This window comes from Xenopus laevis, chromosome 3L (genome assembly GCF_017654675.1).
Source record: "Xenopus laevis strain J_2021 chromosome 3L, Xenopus_laevis_v10.1, whole genome shotgun sequence".
Lineage (NCBI taxonomy): Eukaryota > Metazoa > Chordata > Amphibia > Anura > Pipidae > Xenopus > Xenopus laevis.
Window position 1 is genome coordinate 145,656,579 of NC_054375.1, and position 15,961 is coordinate 145,672,539.

The 15,961-nt window shown below is 41.2% G+C and overlaps 1 long non-coding RNA gene across 2 annotated transcripts in view; it reads right to left on the reverse strand.

Moving 5' to 3' along the window:
• Positions 1-259: 259 nt before the first annotated feature.
• The window catches only part of LOC121401626, a 116,817-nt gene continuing 101,115 nt past the window's right edge, over positions 260-15,961 (reverse strand). For both annotated transcript variants that reach the window (XR_005966400.1, XR_005966401.1), the window contains 2 exons: positions 682-792; positions 260-582 (listed from right to left, as the gene is read on the reverse strand). This is a non-coding gene — a long non-coding RNA (uncharacterized LOC121401626). The remainder of the gene's footprint in view (positions 583-681; positions 793-15,961) is intronic.

The window sequence follows — 15,961 nt, forward strand, 5'->3', positions numbered from 1 at the left end:
ACCAACAATGTATCAAATTTATGCATATCTATTTATATAATCATCAAACACTTCGAACCCAGTCTAGTAAATGAATTACATTTAATAGTCTCCTTCCGTTCTTAGAAGTGATACAATTCAACTGCAAAAATGTTAGTTGTTGTAACCTCGGCAATGCTAATGCTAACAGATATTAAATGAAATGAATGGCAAATGACATGAAAAAATATATATTTTCATAGTAATTAGAATTTTATTAATATTTATTAAGCTCTTTCAGAATTATGAGGGTTTTTTTTTTGTAAAACGCAGAGCTTTGGGTCATTATTAATTTTTTAACATTATTTAAGCCCCTGATAATTCAGACGATTTACATATATTTACTGTGCTCTTGTAATGTGTATCATTTTTATAATATTTATGAGGCTCTTGGTAATATCCAGTGCTTATTACGATATTTACAGGAGACATGTTTTTTTTTCACAGTCAAGGTCCTTAGAATTTCTTCTCTTGCCTCAGAAGTAGATTTTTTTCTCCATTCCCCTAATAAGCCAGGATCAGTGGTATTAACAGGAATTGACAGCAGGATGATCCTGCGCTCATCTGCAATGTAAATAATGTGAGAAAGACCGAGAATATGAGATCAAAATCAACTTAATTTTCATATGCAATATGTACGATTTTGCCCTTGAAAGCACAAACCTTCTGCTTGAAGTGCGTTATAACATTGTTATTCGCCATATCCAAATCACGAGGGGTTTCTTGGAATCTGCTTTATATGTTTTAATCCTAAGAAATGTATTGGAAAAATATCTGAAAAGCAGAAAAAATAATAAGATGAAGTTAATTTTTAATTAAATAAAATTCTTATTTATGAATTATTACACAGCATGCATAAAGTAATTTTTTCCTGTGATTTATTGGGACGGTACCACCGTTACATCATATAAATGTCAGGAATGATGGGTTTCTTCCAAATTCTTCAATTTTAACAATACATATTAGCGCAAACCTGTAGCTGTTGAGCATATGGGTGTTTGTGGAGGGTGTGATAATTATAGTTGCAAGTGTCATAATTGTATTAAACTCCTTCCTACCTTCCTACAGGAAGCTGGCTTAGTCTGATCAACAATATACAGTTACATTAAGTTAGGTTGAAAAAAGACACACGTCCATCAAGTTCGACAGATTTATCAAAGGTTAAATGTTAGAGTTTTTTTTTTAATTCGAATGAACTCGGATGACCTTGAAATTCGATTAATGTATTATTGGTTGAAAAAACTCCAATATCTAAAACTCGAATGAATATTACTAACCCGAAAACTTGAATAGAATTAGACTAAACCCAAATCGAGTCATTGCTCAGAAAAAAGCTCGAATGTCAGGAAGGCTATTAATGGGTCACAAATGGGTCACTGGACCTCTGCCATTGACTTCTAGCTGAACTCGGCAGGTTTTAGGTTGTGAATAGTCAAATTTGAATTGTTCCCAAGGTCCAGGTATGATAAAGCTTGAATTCGAGTTTAGATTATTCCCAATTCAAATTTGTGAGTTTTGGCCAAAAAACAAATCGAAAAATTGGAATTCAATGTTCCATTTTGAACCATAATAAATCTGCCCCTAAGTCTGTATATAACCTGCCTAACTGCCAGATGATCCAGAGGAAGGTGAAAAAAAACCCATTTGAAGCCTCTCCAATTTGTCTCAGAGGGGGAAAATATTCATTCCTGACGACAAAATGTCAATGGGACCAGTCCCTGGATCAACTTGTACTATGAGCTATTTCCCATAACCCTGTATTCTCTCACTTGCTAAACACCATCCAACCCCTTCTTAAAGCTATCTAATGTATCAGCCTGTACCACTGATTCAGGGAGACAATTCCACATCTTCACAGCTCTCACTGTAAAAAAAATACAGATAGGCAAAAACGACAGGTCTTAATTTATGAAGAACACTGGGCTACTGCAATCAAAAGGTAGAAGATAAGACAGCATGGAAAAATGAAGGCATAGGGGTAAATTTATCAAAGAGTAAAGTTAATAGTGAAGTTCCGCCACTAGAGTGAAATTCCGCCACTCTCCATTAATTTCTATGGGATTTTTCAAAGGGTGAACTTTCACTTTCACCCATTGATATATACGCCTTTCACAATCCCATAGAAATGAATAGAGAGCTGCGGAATTTCATAGAAATGAATAGAGAGCTGCGGAATTTCAATCTAGTCGCAACTTCACTCTTTGATAAATTTACCCCATAGGATTGGACAGTATGGAAAAAAGAACAGGCAGGAGAGTTCAAATAGAGAAAAGCAAGGCAAGAGGTTAGACTAATGTTGCAAAAAAAATGTAAATTGGAATAATTTCGATGTTGGATTAATAATCAAAGTTTCCAAAATTTGCCTTATCAAAAAAGCTAAATATAGAAATAGGAACTAATTGATTCACTTACAAAGACTAATTCCATAAGTAAATTTATTGTAAAAATATGTGGGTCGGCAGTGTGGCTCCATTAAAAAATAGAAATATTTAGTTCACATGAGACTCTCGAAAAAAATGTTTATTATTGTCTGTATAAGCAATAGAATAGCCCACTCTGTAGTAGTAAGATGATTCTGTTCAAGTAGATTTTTACACACAGGAAAGGATATGATTTTCCAGCTGGAAATTATTTGTCTGAAAGTTTTTAGGTTTGTCATGTACAAGCCTTCGAAGAAATGTGAAGAAATGTAAGAGTATGTTCTGGCATTATAGGCAGTAATCAGCATGGACGTATACTTTACAAAGTAGAAAAGTGAGGCTGCTAAAGAGGTGATATCCTTGGACTTTCCCAAAGCTTATGGGATATTGACTGAACTAAAACTAAACTAATGTAACCTAATTCAAGGTTATTGGTAAATATAAAGGCTATTGAAAGTAATATCTGACTGGAGCTTTCTATTGTCCCACTTTTGAAACAACATAGCAGTCTCATCAGCTGATTAACAGAGCTGTGAGGAAGCACATTGCTACCTTGGTTTAAGGGGGGACTAGATAACTCTATATAAAAACATAAGGCAGAGCTGTCAACCTCAAATGCTCGTGTGTATGCATGTGTATGCATGTGATGTCACATGCATACACAGACCTTTCCTGAAACCAAAGATTCTGTATTGTGCATGCTTAAGAGTGATAGGAGCTCGGGGGATAGAGCCCACATCTGGTGGGGTTGATAGCTCTGATAAGGGTACCATACAATAAACTCTTCTGTTCTGAGTTCATCACTTTATCCTTTCAGATGATGCCAGGAAACCCTTTTAGATTAGATTAGAGGTTCCATTAAAAGGTGCAAAAAGCGTTCGTTTTTTTTTACAATGAGTTGGGAAATTCTCCACCTAAGGCAGACACATTATATGATTGCCTGTTTTGCAAGGGAGAACACACAAGGCTACTCAACTCTTAGTAAAAAGTTGGTACTAGTGATGTACTGGCTGTCCCTAAACCAGTGGGACCCATTAGGTTCAGATATGGTTCAGGCTGACACTTGCATAAAATATTTGGGGCGAGCTCTTCCTTCCACCATGATCTAACACTTCTGCATTTGCCAGCATCTATATATACATGTGCCTGCCCCACCTCCTCCATGACATCAGAGACATGGGCGGGGCATGCATATATACAGGGCTGTATTTAGGTCCGGTGCCGCCATAGGCATTGGACCTTAACACGCCCCTCCGTTGTGTGCGCTGACGTCACACAACGTATTCAGCGGAAGTGACGTCAGTAAACCGCGCACATGATGTCACTTCCGCATTCTTCCTCGGCCACCCTACCCCTCACCTCCGACACCGGATTTCCTATGGAAAAAACGAAAAAAATAGGCACCCCGAAACCTGCCGCCCTAGGCACAGGCCCTCGGGGCCTATATATAAATATGGCCCTGCGTATACAGGTCAAAGTGGACCCAGGGGTTGGCTCGGATCAGGTTTTCAGTGGTGCGTTAAGGTCGGGTGCAGAAAACTTTGAATTGACTATGTAATTTGCCTCCTACTTCTCTAGGAACATTCTGAAACTTTATAAACAGGCACATTTACACAGTACATTGCAGAGATTATACATCATTCACATCAGTCCCTGTTCCAGTGGAGCTTACAATCTAAAGGCTGTATCACATTCATACACAGTAGTATCAGTTTGATCCAGAGCCAGTTAAACTATCTGTATTTTTCTGGAATTTGGAAGGTAGCCTTAGCTCGATAGGCATCATTATTCCGTCTCCACTTTATAAATAAGCCCCTAACTGACAAACTAATGAAAACACTTGCTCCTGACACTCTGAAACAGCTTGTTGGCCTGCTCTCATCCAGTGTGATACATAAACCCTCCTTCCAGTCTCAGATACAGGGTAAATATTCTATATAATCTGAGAGAATCATTGCTGATAAAAATTAGACACTCTCCATCTCCAGTTGTACAGTGCAGACTCTCTAGTTACAGATGCTATCATATACATTAGCCCCGGGGAGGAATCTCAGGCCTGTATCACAGTTGGAAGTAATTAACTGAACTGCTTAAGTTCATAAAAAATAAAATAAAAATCCCAGGGCAGAGCCGAGAAACGGCATATGCAAATTGTGCCATTATTTTCCTCGTTAGCTCAGTCGGGGCTGGCAATTAAAGAAATTAGAAGAAATTAAACCGGGCCCAACCATTCGCGTGCAAATTATATTAACTGAAACTAATTTGATTTCGCTGAAGGTCTTACTTTTAAGGACCACCTTTAAAGGCAAATTTCCGGAATAAACATGCACAGTCATATTACTGTCTCTAAGGGACCTGATTAAGTCTTGATCAGAATTCACCGACCAGCCTAATAGATTTTAGGACTGAAACATCCACGCAGAGATATCGGAGCTTATCCGACTATATTTTCTAGTGTCCAGAGGGAATATTGACTTTTTTATGATGGTGGAAATTATCAGCAAATTGATCACAATCGACGGCGGGTTTGATATAATTGACATTTTTTGTCAAATGGTTTGTGAAATCATATAGAAATGCAATGAGGGTCTTGTTTACAAACCAAGATGAAATAAAATGTCAGCTTATTTTCTTAAACTTCTGCTATAAAGAAGAGAGCGCGCAGCAGTTTAATGCACTAAGATCCAAATTTCCCATTGGTTTAAAAATTGGATTGAAAATTCTGTCGGCTGCCATTTACCCCTCCCTGGAGGAGCAAAGGTGTATGACAGTAATATAATCAATTATTTCCCAACAGATCCTCCAAATGACTTTTGGTCAGGCTCTTCAACATATTAGTAGAGTAGCCATCTCCACAGCAGTTTCATGAAAGATGAAGGAAACTGGAGAGCCTTCCAGTGTGAATAAATGTAGTTTTTATTACAGCACTACATGTTTCGGCCCTCAAAGGTCCTTCCTTGCACCAGATGAAGGACCTTTGAGGTCTGAAACATGTAGTGCTGTAATAAAAACTACATTTATTCACACTGGAAGGCTCTCCAGCAGAGCTGTAACTAGAGGGGGCGGGCGCTGGTGCGGGACATGCAGCCGGGCCCCACCCCCCTCCGTACGGCCAGAAACGGCCGCATTAGAACAGTGGCGTGAGCTGCCGGGGGGGCCCTGAGGGGGTGCGGGCCCTGGCCCAATCGCACCCCCTGCTCCCCCGGTAGTTACGCCACTGCTCTCCAGTTTCCTTCATCTTTAGTGTATGACAGCAATACATGTTTCTGGATTATATAGTATTTATTGGTACCCAGTAGGAGTGTTGGACTCCAGCTGGGAGCCCCAACCGCAAGCACCACCACAGCCCCGCAACCATATCATATACCTAACTGTGTACTCCTTGCAGACTCAATTGTGCGAGGGGAAGATGGAGCTCTGAGATCAATGCCTTCAGTTCCCAGCGAGGAGAAGAATCAGACCTTGGTTGACAGGGGCCCTGTGAGGGCTATAGCCCACCAGGTTTTTTTCCTGTATCCCACTGGCCCAGTCCGACCCTAGGAATCATTATACACTTCTTTGCTAGATCACCACTGGGGTACGAGGGTGACATTTTTTGTTAGTGGAAGTTATCACTAGAAGGCTTTCTATTGAAGAAGGAACTATATTACAGTTGATCTCTTCTGGGGAGGCTTAAAGGAGAAGGAAAGCTAAAGAGGCATTTTATTGCCAATAGATAAGCTGCAATAGTGCAAGCTAAAAATGCTATATTTTTTCTGTAGAATGTTTTACGATCCCTGAGTAAAAAGCTCTAGAAACTCTCTCTGTTTGTTTAGGATAGCAGCTGCCATATTAGCTTGGTGTGACATCACTTCCTGCCTGAGTCTCTCCCTGCTCATTCATAGCTCTGGGCTTAGATTACAGCAGAGAAGGGGGGGGAGAAGAGCAAACTGAGCATGCTCACGCCTGGGGCAAGGAGGTTTAAGCTGAAAACAGGAAGTCTGATACAGAAGCCCATGAGTACACAATAGAAGGAAACAAATGCTGTGTTTCTTTTGACAGAGGACTCAGAGCAGCATTACTTTGAGGGTTTACTAGTATATTTAGATGGACCTTTTTGATAAGGCTTACTTAGATTTAACCTTTAAAGCAGTCGGACTGGGCCGGCGGGACACCGGGAAAAACCCCGGTGGGCCCCGGGCTCTTCTGGGCCACGCCGGCCCAGATCCGCTACTTAGTGGGGCGGCGCGACCCCACTTTGTTCGGGGTCGCGGTATAATAGAGTAACTGCGTATGCGCATAAAGGTAGCGCCGCGCGCATGCGCACAAACACGGCACCGCGCGCATGCGCACTAGTCCCCTAAAGCACTCCGGAGCGGCAGCGGCGTCCGGAGGGGGCCCTGAGGCAGTAGCCCCGGTGGGCCCCACGCCTCCCAGTCCGACCCTGCTTTAAAGCTTCATTATTCTCCAACTAAAACCACTACAAGAATATATAATCCTTTACACCCACAACTTTTCCATCATAGTTCTTAGACATTTAAATATACCACTCATACCAGCTTCTTGTAGTTGTAAGAAGGATCTACAGTGCCTGAGCCTCCCAACTTTGGAGAACTTAATATTGGGATGATTAAGCCATGTCTTTTATCCTGCTTTGGGGGTCAGCCTAAATCAGGACATGTGGAGAGGTATGGAAGTCACAAAGACTATGGGACCCTGGGAAGTGAAAAGCCACCTGGTAAAGAATTGGGGGACAAATGTAGGACTTAGAAACTGGTGGTGATTGGGGATCAGAATTTGCTCTGATGAATAAGTTTCTCTTAAAGCCCTATTGTCCTAAAATACCTTTAGAACTAAGTGTCACAGGTTCCTGTTTAACTCTGAAACAATAATGAAAAGTATAATATTGTATAATAATCTAGTATGTCACTTTAAAAAGAGGCCATGCTCAAATTAGGCTGTGGCACAACAGGATTGGACTGTGCTGGTGGGACACCAGGAAAAACCCAGGGGGTCCCGGTCCTTGCTGGCCCAGACCTGCTCCCCCTACCTGAAATTCTGTGCTCTCTCACCTCTATCCGCCTTCTCAATAGAAGAAAAAAATGAATGAATTTGTGGAGTTGGGTGCCCAGAGTGGTTGTGTGTGTGCCCCTAATGTTGCAGCCCCCCCCCCCCCCCCAGTCTGACACTGTGGCACAGGCTGTGCAACAGAATTCCACTTAAATAGTTCCCTTACTCCCCTAGTTTATTATTATTTGGTGCTGCTTTTATGACATATGAGACATTTTCACTGGAGCACGGGCAGAATCTCAGTTTTCTCTCTGTATATCCATATAATTACTCTGCAGCCCCCACACTCATCTGCCCTGGGGGAATCAACCTGGAAAAGTGTCAATCACCTCCCGTCACAATAAAAATATATTGGGCCTAGGTCTAAACCACCAGGAATCCTGGACTTCAGTGGTGTTCAGGGGAATAGTATTGTATATTCATAAGGCATGGTAATGTGTCCTGTCAAAGTGATAGAGCCTGCGCATACACACCATACAGTTGCCAACATCACAATGGACACTACAATGAACTAGTAAGATATTGATGATACAACAACATTTCACCAACTTTAGCAACATAATGGACAAGAAGAAAATGTTGATGATGTTCAAGAAATGTCCCTATTTTTGGAGGTTTATGGATTGGGACCTCTTTCTTATAAAAAGACATATCACTGATTTTTATACTATTAATAGAAATGTATGTATTTATATTTTCTAATGTCGACTCATAATGCTTATTAATAGACTGGGCCTCTTCCCACCGGGTAGACCATGCAGAAAATGCAACCGCCACTCAGCATATTCATCACTCCCGGATAGATCACCTTTCCCAAACTGTCAGACGGGTCTCACGCATAACGCCTGCCGGAAAATCTGATGAGGTTGGCTCATTACAATATCACTTCATTACAATGGGCCTGGACACATCATTCTTGTATGAGGGTGATATAGTCACCTATAAGTAACAATGATGGCTGCAGACTCATGTAACCCTAATCTTGATTTTGGAAGAAATGGTTCAATGGGTGAGGCCTGGCTGTTGACTTTGATAGTTATATGACGCTTGCATTCAAAATGAATGTAATTGTGTGTCCATGTGCAGGGGAGTAACTACAGAGGAAGCAGACCCTGTGGCTGCCGGGGGGTTCACGAGGTATAGGGGGTCCCATGAGGCCCAAATAAAGCAATGCCAACATATATTGGCCCTAAAATTAATTCAGAGTCAAGATTGAGTTATTTTTGGCATTAAAGTTATATTTGCAGATGATTCTTTTGCCTGTTGATGCCGCCCACTGTGGAAACCCAGGAATTATCAACTCCAGAATTCCATGGTGTCAGTAAGCACACTTATGCACATTTTGACAGGAGGGGTGTTTGGCACTACTATACACAAGAACAAGGAACATGTTTGGCTTCAAGAACCTCTAATCCTTTCAATAAGCTCAACATTTGTGTCCATTGTAACATGATACACTTCTATGCAGTTCTATGGTGTCTACAGACTGGTAGGTTATAGGCTAAGGAGGCCCATCAATCTGAGCGATGAAAATACAGAACACAAATATATATGTATTTAGAACATAGGAACCCGGAATAACATGTAAAACATATCCTTAAAGATGGTCATAGGCATCTGTGGGTTCTGGCAAATGCCAGAGGGGCTGCTAAAGATGTCATAGAAATTCAGTATTTAGTGGGCTGGTGGGGGCTGTATGGGCCTCCGTGGGGGCTGATTGGGCCTCTGTGTACCTGAAATGCCAGGGCATATTTTAATTCTCAGTCTGGTTCTGGTCATAGGGCAGTGCAATAAGGACAGGGCCTGTGTCATCTGCTGCGTGAGTCCCCCCATAGGTAGAGTCTAAGATTGGCACCTGTCCAGTTTTGACATGGACAGCCCAGGTTTTCAGAAGGCCTGTTTGGGTCAAAACTGCGTGTCTGATTTTCAAAATAAGGAAAACCTTGTGGGACTCTCCTAGATTGATGCAGTGATCGGCCAATTACCACATCATAGCCCTACCCCTGTGATGTCACTGGAACTGCCCCTGACGAGGTTCCACCCTATGATGTCACATCCCACCCCCCTAACAGGCTTTCCAGTCAAGAAAAAGTGGCAACCCTAGTAGGGACAAATACAAGATTCCTCTGCACTCAACCCATTATCAATATATTTAAGACAGAGACATTTTGTGCATACTGCTACTGAAAAATGCCTTACCCTTTAAACAAAACAAGGATAAGGCATTTTTCAGTAGCAGTATGCACAAAATGTCTCTGTCTTAAATATATTGATAATGGGTTGAGTGCAGAGGACTCCTGTATGTGTCTATATGTATTTTGTGGTCACACCCTCATTGCACCCCCGCCTAATGATTTTAAAAACTAGTGGTGAGCACAACTTTCCCTTGTTTGTTATAACCCTAGTAGGGAGCAACTTCAGGCCTCCCACTCCTGCTGCCCCTTATGTATATAGCATTTCCAAATTTAGTCAGCCTTTAGGGGGGAGAGGAGTTAGTGCTGTGCCCAGGGCCACCATCAGGGGGGCACAGGGGGGTCAGTTGTCCTGGGCTTGGGAAAATGTAAGGTTAAAGGGGGGCCCGGCTGTGAAAGCTGAACCACCCAAGAAGCTGCTATCGCCAAAGACAAGGAAAAAGAACCTGAGGTAAATTCCACTGAACACCAATGTTTTTCTTGTTCTCCCCATGGCACCAATGTTTTATGGGCCCCATGCCACCAAATAAAAAATTCTATGAGGCCCCTGACCACCAATTTTATTTTTTAAACTTGTAAGGGGTGGGGGCTGGCCACCAATGTTTTTATTTTTAAATTTCTATGGGGCCCCTGACCACCAAAGTTTTTTTACATTTTCTATGGGCTTTTTAAAACTTTTATATTTGCCCTGTGAATTCTGATGGTGGCCCTTGCTGTGCCAATTAAATCTGCTTCGGAAGGGTGGTCCACATTGTGAAAGCTGTGCATATTGTGTATATTACGGATAAAATTACATTACGATATATTTTACGCAACTTACAGCTTGACTTTCTTAGGCGCTTAACGCCAACTTACACAGAGGCTTACGTTACGTCATTGCGTAGTAAGCAAAGACAATGCAGAGAAGCTTAACAGGGGCATCAGGGCCAAACTCCATTGACCACCAATGAATTAAAAACTACAGATCATTTCCACTAAAGCTCAATACAGCGACTTATTATCGTATTAATTATTTTTATGTTTTTATGAACTGCTCCTGACTTATTATTGGGCCAGATAGCAAGAACATAGGTCCCCCTACACATACGCAATTTACGCAAGATATGAAAAAACTTACCTTGATTTAAAAAAAAACAAAAAAAACTCATACACTCATGTTTCTTATAAAAAACGGTACACATTTTTTAATTAAAGTATATTGGAGATATGTTTCTTTTTCATTAAAGAAAGTAAAAATGGGATTTTAATTTTTTGCCTTTACATGCCCTTTAAACGGATACTGTCATGGGAAAAAAATGTTTTTTTTCCAAAACACATTAGTTAATAGTGCTGCTCCGGCAGACTTCTGCACTGAAATCTGTTTCTCAAAAGAGCAAAACTGATTTTTCTATATTTAATTTTAAAATTTGACATGGGGCTAAATATATTGTCAGTTTCCCAGCTGCCCCAGTCATGTGACTTGTGCTCTGATAACTCCAGTCACTCTTTACTGCTGTACTGCAAGTTGGAGTGATATGGTGATATCACCCCTCCCCCCCAGCAGCCTAACAACAGAACAAAGGGAAGGTAACCAGATGCAGTGTAAACAGTGTGAATTAGAAATAAAAACCACACCATAAAAATCATCACAGAATCCCTTTAAATAATATTTGGAGCGCAGAGCTGGAACAAATTCTAACCGCACTTTAGAATTCCTCTGTTAGAAGTCAGTGTATTTAAACATGCTTAGAGTCGAGGAAAGAAAACATCGCTTGCTCGAAGGCAGCCTAATTCCTCCTGTTGTTCTGGGGACCTGTAAATGCCCAAAACAAGTTTGTCTCTTCAGTTTCTATAGTTACCCAATTGCTTCCTTCTCTTTATTTTGCTAGTTATGATGGCACCCGGGTACGGTGGCGTTCTGCTGTTTCCACTTATTCTGCAGAGCACTTCATTACGCCAACTGCCCCATTACATTGTGGGCCACTTTAGATAAGTGCAGCATTTTTACCATCTCCCTCACTTAATCCATTATATAAAAGGTCCAGAGTGTTTTTATTTGAATAGTACAGTAAACACTAAAATTCCCTTTTTTAAAATAACTATTAATGGATACAAGGCAGCTTTTGGCAACATTCAGAAATATCAGCATAAAAAATAATCCTGAATTCCCTAAAAGCATGAGAAGCAGCTGCTGAAGGACCCTGGAGTATAAAGGAATATATTGTGATTCTGATTATTGCATTATTGTATATTCATTTAAAAAAAAAAAAAAAAAAAAAAAAGGGGGACATTTACTATGACCCCAGGTAAAAGTGCTAGAGCAATAGAAAAATCTTCAAGACACGGAGGTCTAGTGCTAGAAGTGCTAGAGCACAAAGAGTCGCAAATACACACACTTTTGTGCTCATTTAAAAAAATACTTGCGTCCATGCTATAACTATATTCTGCACTTAGCACGGATTATTAAGGAATAGACGTAGGTTGGTACCTAGCTCTATGTACTAAGCACAGCCCTGGAAGGTAAAAAGCAGCCTTATCCTTATGAAGTATTATTGTGGACTGTGCCCGACGACACTGTTGCTTGTTTTAATTATGTGAGGGTGAAGTTGAGGCACTATCTTAAGGTGGCCATAGATGTAACAATTACGATCTTTCTTCATTTCAATACACATATGTAGAGCTGAATAGTCAGATAAACAAGTAGAAAACAATAGAATTCTACCTGCATCTGATGATTCAGCACTAACAATGGCCGATCTTTGGGTCCCTTTAAAGGCACCCGATAATAATTTTCCGTCCAGCCCAATTGACAAGCCCAAGTCTTCTGCCGATATCAGTCGGCTTGTTCCCCCCATACATGCACCAAATATCGTACGAAAATTTGTTTTGTACAATATTATCTGTGCGTCTATGGCCACCTTTATTCAGGCTTGGATTTGTGAGAAGCCTACAAAGGCCCAGGCCTAGGGTGGCAAGATTTTAGGGGTGACATGCCACCCAGCTGCATTCTAATTTTTTCAGAAGCACCCGGTGCTTGAGTGTGCTTGAAAAAGGAGAGGCAGGCGAGTGGACTCTCTGGCCTAGGGGTGGCTGAGTTAGGATTGCGAGCCTGATCTTACTTAAAACAGGCTTTGCTGTATTCAGAGGGAGAGCACAGGTCTCTGAAAACAGTTCTGGAGCAAAAAAACCTGCGTACATTGACAGAAGTTCAGGGTAAGAAGCAGAAAAACATGGCCGATTGAGCCACTTTCTGCACAAGTGCCCTCCATTTTGTAAATAACTCCCATAATTTTTTGTATATATGTAACCTTTATTTTCCACCCAGGACTAGCTTCAACTCAAATAGTGTAGAGGTCCTCAACCATTTTTACCCATTAGCCACATTCATTTTTATAATTAATTGGGGAGCAACGCAAGCATGAAAGAATTTCCTGGGGGTGCCAAATAAGAGACTCTGTTTGGCAGTACATCTGGTTTTATGCAACTAAAACTTGCCTCCAAGCTTGGAATTCAAAAATAAGCTCCTGCTTTGAGGTCACTGGGAGCAACATTCAAGGGGTTGGAGAGCAACATGTTGCTTACGAACCACTAGTTGGGTATTGCTGGTGTAGAGCTTGGGTTACTTACATTCAGATTCTTCCATAAGAAATAATGGTTAGCTGTAGCACACAATTTGATAAGGTTCTCCCATGGAGTATCCTGTGCTGATCACCAAGTAGAGCCAATCCAATGCAACATAGTGATAGTGAGAGGAAACTTACACAGTCAGCTTAGACTGCAAGTGTTTATTGGGTTAGTGGAAAACACAATACATTTTGGGCAAGGTCCTATCAAGTATAACACACCTCCCAGCTGCTGAAATAACTTGAATTGGACACCCGTGGTTCTTAAACAGGAATACAAAGGTTTCTCAGTAAGACTTCTCAGTAAACAAATAATCAACATACAATGGCCCAATATACTCTGAGTTCCAGTGTTGGACTGGCCCACTCGGATACCAGGAAAACTCCCGCTGGACCCAGGTATCAGTGAGCCTCTTGCTTCTAAACATTTAGTCTGTTTCATGGTCATTCCTTATTTCTTTATGGGAAAAATGCATATGGAAGAATAAAGTAAGTAGAGGAGGAATAATAGTTTGGAAAGTGGGTGCACGGTCTAAGATTTTTTGGTGGGGCCCATGGCATCCCAGTCTGACACTGCTGAGTTCTCTTTGGAGTATTACTCCCACACCACAGGTACTTGCTCCAGGTGTTCCAGGATTACTCAAGGGTGCTCCAAGGGATTACATGAAGAACTCCCTACCCACTTGAGTACCTACACTTAGTGAGTACCATTAGGGAGGGAAACTATCCCACACATATTTCCTAGGTGGAGCACAGACTGCTTGATCTAGCTATTGTCTCTGTCTAACACTGACTTTTCTATAACAGGGTCTGCTATCCATGGTTACTCTTTATTCACCCAGTCCCTGACTTCACTAAGGACTTAACTCCCTTTGGGCACACTTTTACTGGGATCTAAGTCCCGGGCTCCCCAGACACATCTACCCTGCCTGACAGGTGGAAACCAAAGAGCAGAAAATGTCTGGACTGAGAATCAAAATAGGTCCTGGCATATCAAGAACATAGAGGCCCAAACAGCCCATAAAGAGTCATAAAAGGCCCCCCACCAGCCCAATAAATAGTGACTGACTATGGCATCTTGCAGCAGCCCCTCTGGCATTTGCCCATAGATTGCCAGTCCGGCCTGAGAAAGAAAACCCCCAACTGCTTTATCAAAGTTAAAAGGAAGTGGTCATACATATCCTTTGGTCAATGGGGAACAATTAACCAGCTGCCATGGATACAGAACTTAGCAGCTAGGAGATTTTCAAACCATTGGGGAAGTTAACCCTAGGGGTCCCTACATATAGTTAGCTGAGAGGAAATTATCCTATTTTGTTATCCAGATCCCAAATCCAGATGCTCCATCCTAAATATGCAGCTTTTAACTAATCTCAATTGAGGCTGTATGCCCTGGTGTCCCAGCACTTAAGGCTGTAGGTAGGGTTGCCACCTGGCCAGTATTTTACCGGCCTGGCCGGTAAAAAGGATGGTTGATCCCAATGTTATTAATAAAGAAAGAATATAAATATATAGGAAGGCCGGTATTTTTTTCCAGAAAAGGTGGCAACCCTAGGTGTTTGTTTTAACCAACCTCGGTCCAGCCCAAGCTCTACAGAATCTGAGCAAACAAGAATCCAGTATATCTTGTACATTTTAATTAAAACGTTTTCTGATACAATATCCCAACGCCAGCCCGAACAATAAATCTGAGTTGATTATTGTTTCATGTGCTGGAGTAATCTTAAGGCTTAAGTGCTAGTTGGCATATTTATTAATTGAAAATAAGGCTAAATAAGGCTCTTAACACTCCATATTTATCAGGCAGCAAATCTTGCCTCCTCTGCAAAATACAGGAATACCTCTGGCCAAAACCAACTTGCAACTTGCAGAATCAGCCGGCAGGTTTCATCATCGTTTTGAACCCCTTGCCCCCCCAAAAAAGGTGATCTAAATTTAGAATTGATCATTGGCTCACCTTAAAAAACAAGTAAAACAACAGAATCAGACACAATATACACCTATAACATTTCCCAACAAGGCAACCTTCATTGTCTTCTAACGGTAATTGTTTGGTATTAAGTCACAAGCTAAATTAATTTTCCAGCAGCTGCCATATGGCCAGTCAAACCACGGTAACCTTATATTTAAATACCTTTTAAATGCGTCTTTGTAAATGTTCTAGATGCTCCATTAATCTCGTTTTATTTGTCTGTTTCACGGTTCCAAACCCAGAAAGTTGCTTGACGTTCCAGCAGCAGAAATATGTAAAATACTGGCACCCAAGTAAATTAGGCAGAAAAAAAAGATTTTGTTTTCTTGGCAAATCTTAAAGGGATACTACGATGGGAAAACATGTTTTTTCAAAACACATCAGTTAATAGTGCTGATCCAGCAGAATTCTGCACTGAAATCCATTTTTCAAAAGAGCAAACAGATTTTTTTATATTTAATTTTGAAATGTGACATGGGGCTAGACATATTGTCAGTTTCCTAGCAGCCCCGAGTCATGTGACTTGTGCTCTGATAAACTTCAGTCACTCTGCTGCACTGCAAGTTGGAGTGATATCACCCCCCCAGCAGACCATTAGCAGAACAATGGGAAGGTAACCAGGTAACAGCTTCCTGGTAGATCTAAGAACAGCACTCAGTAGTAAAAATCCATGTCCCACTGAGACTCCTTCAGTTACATTGAGTAGGA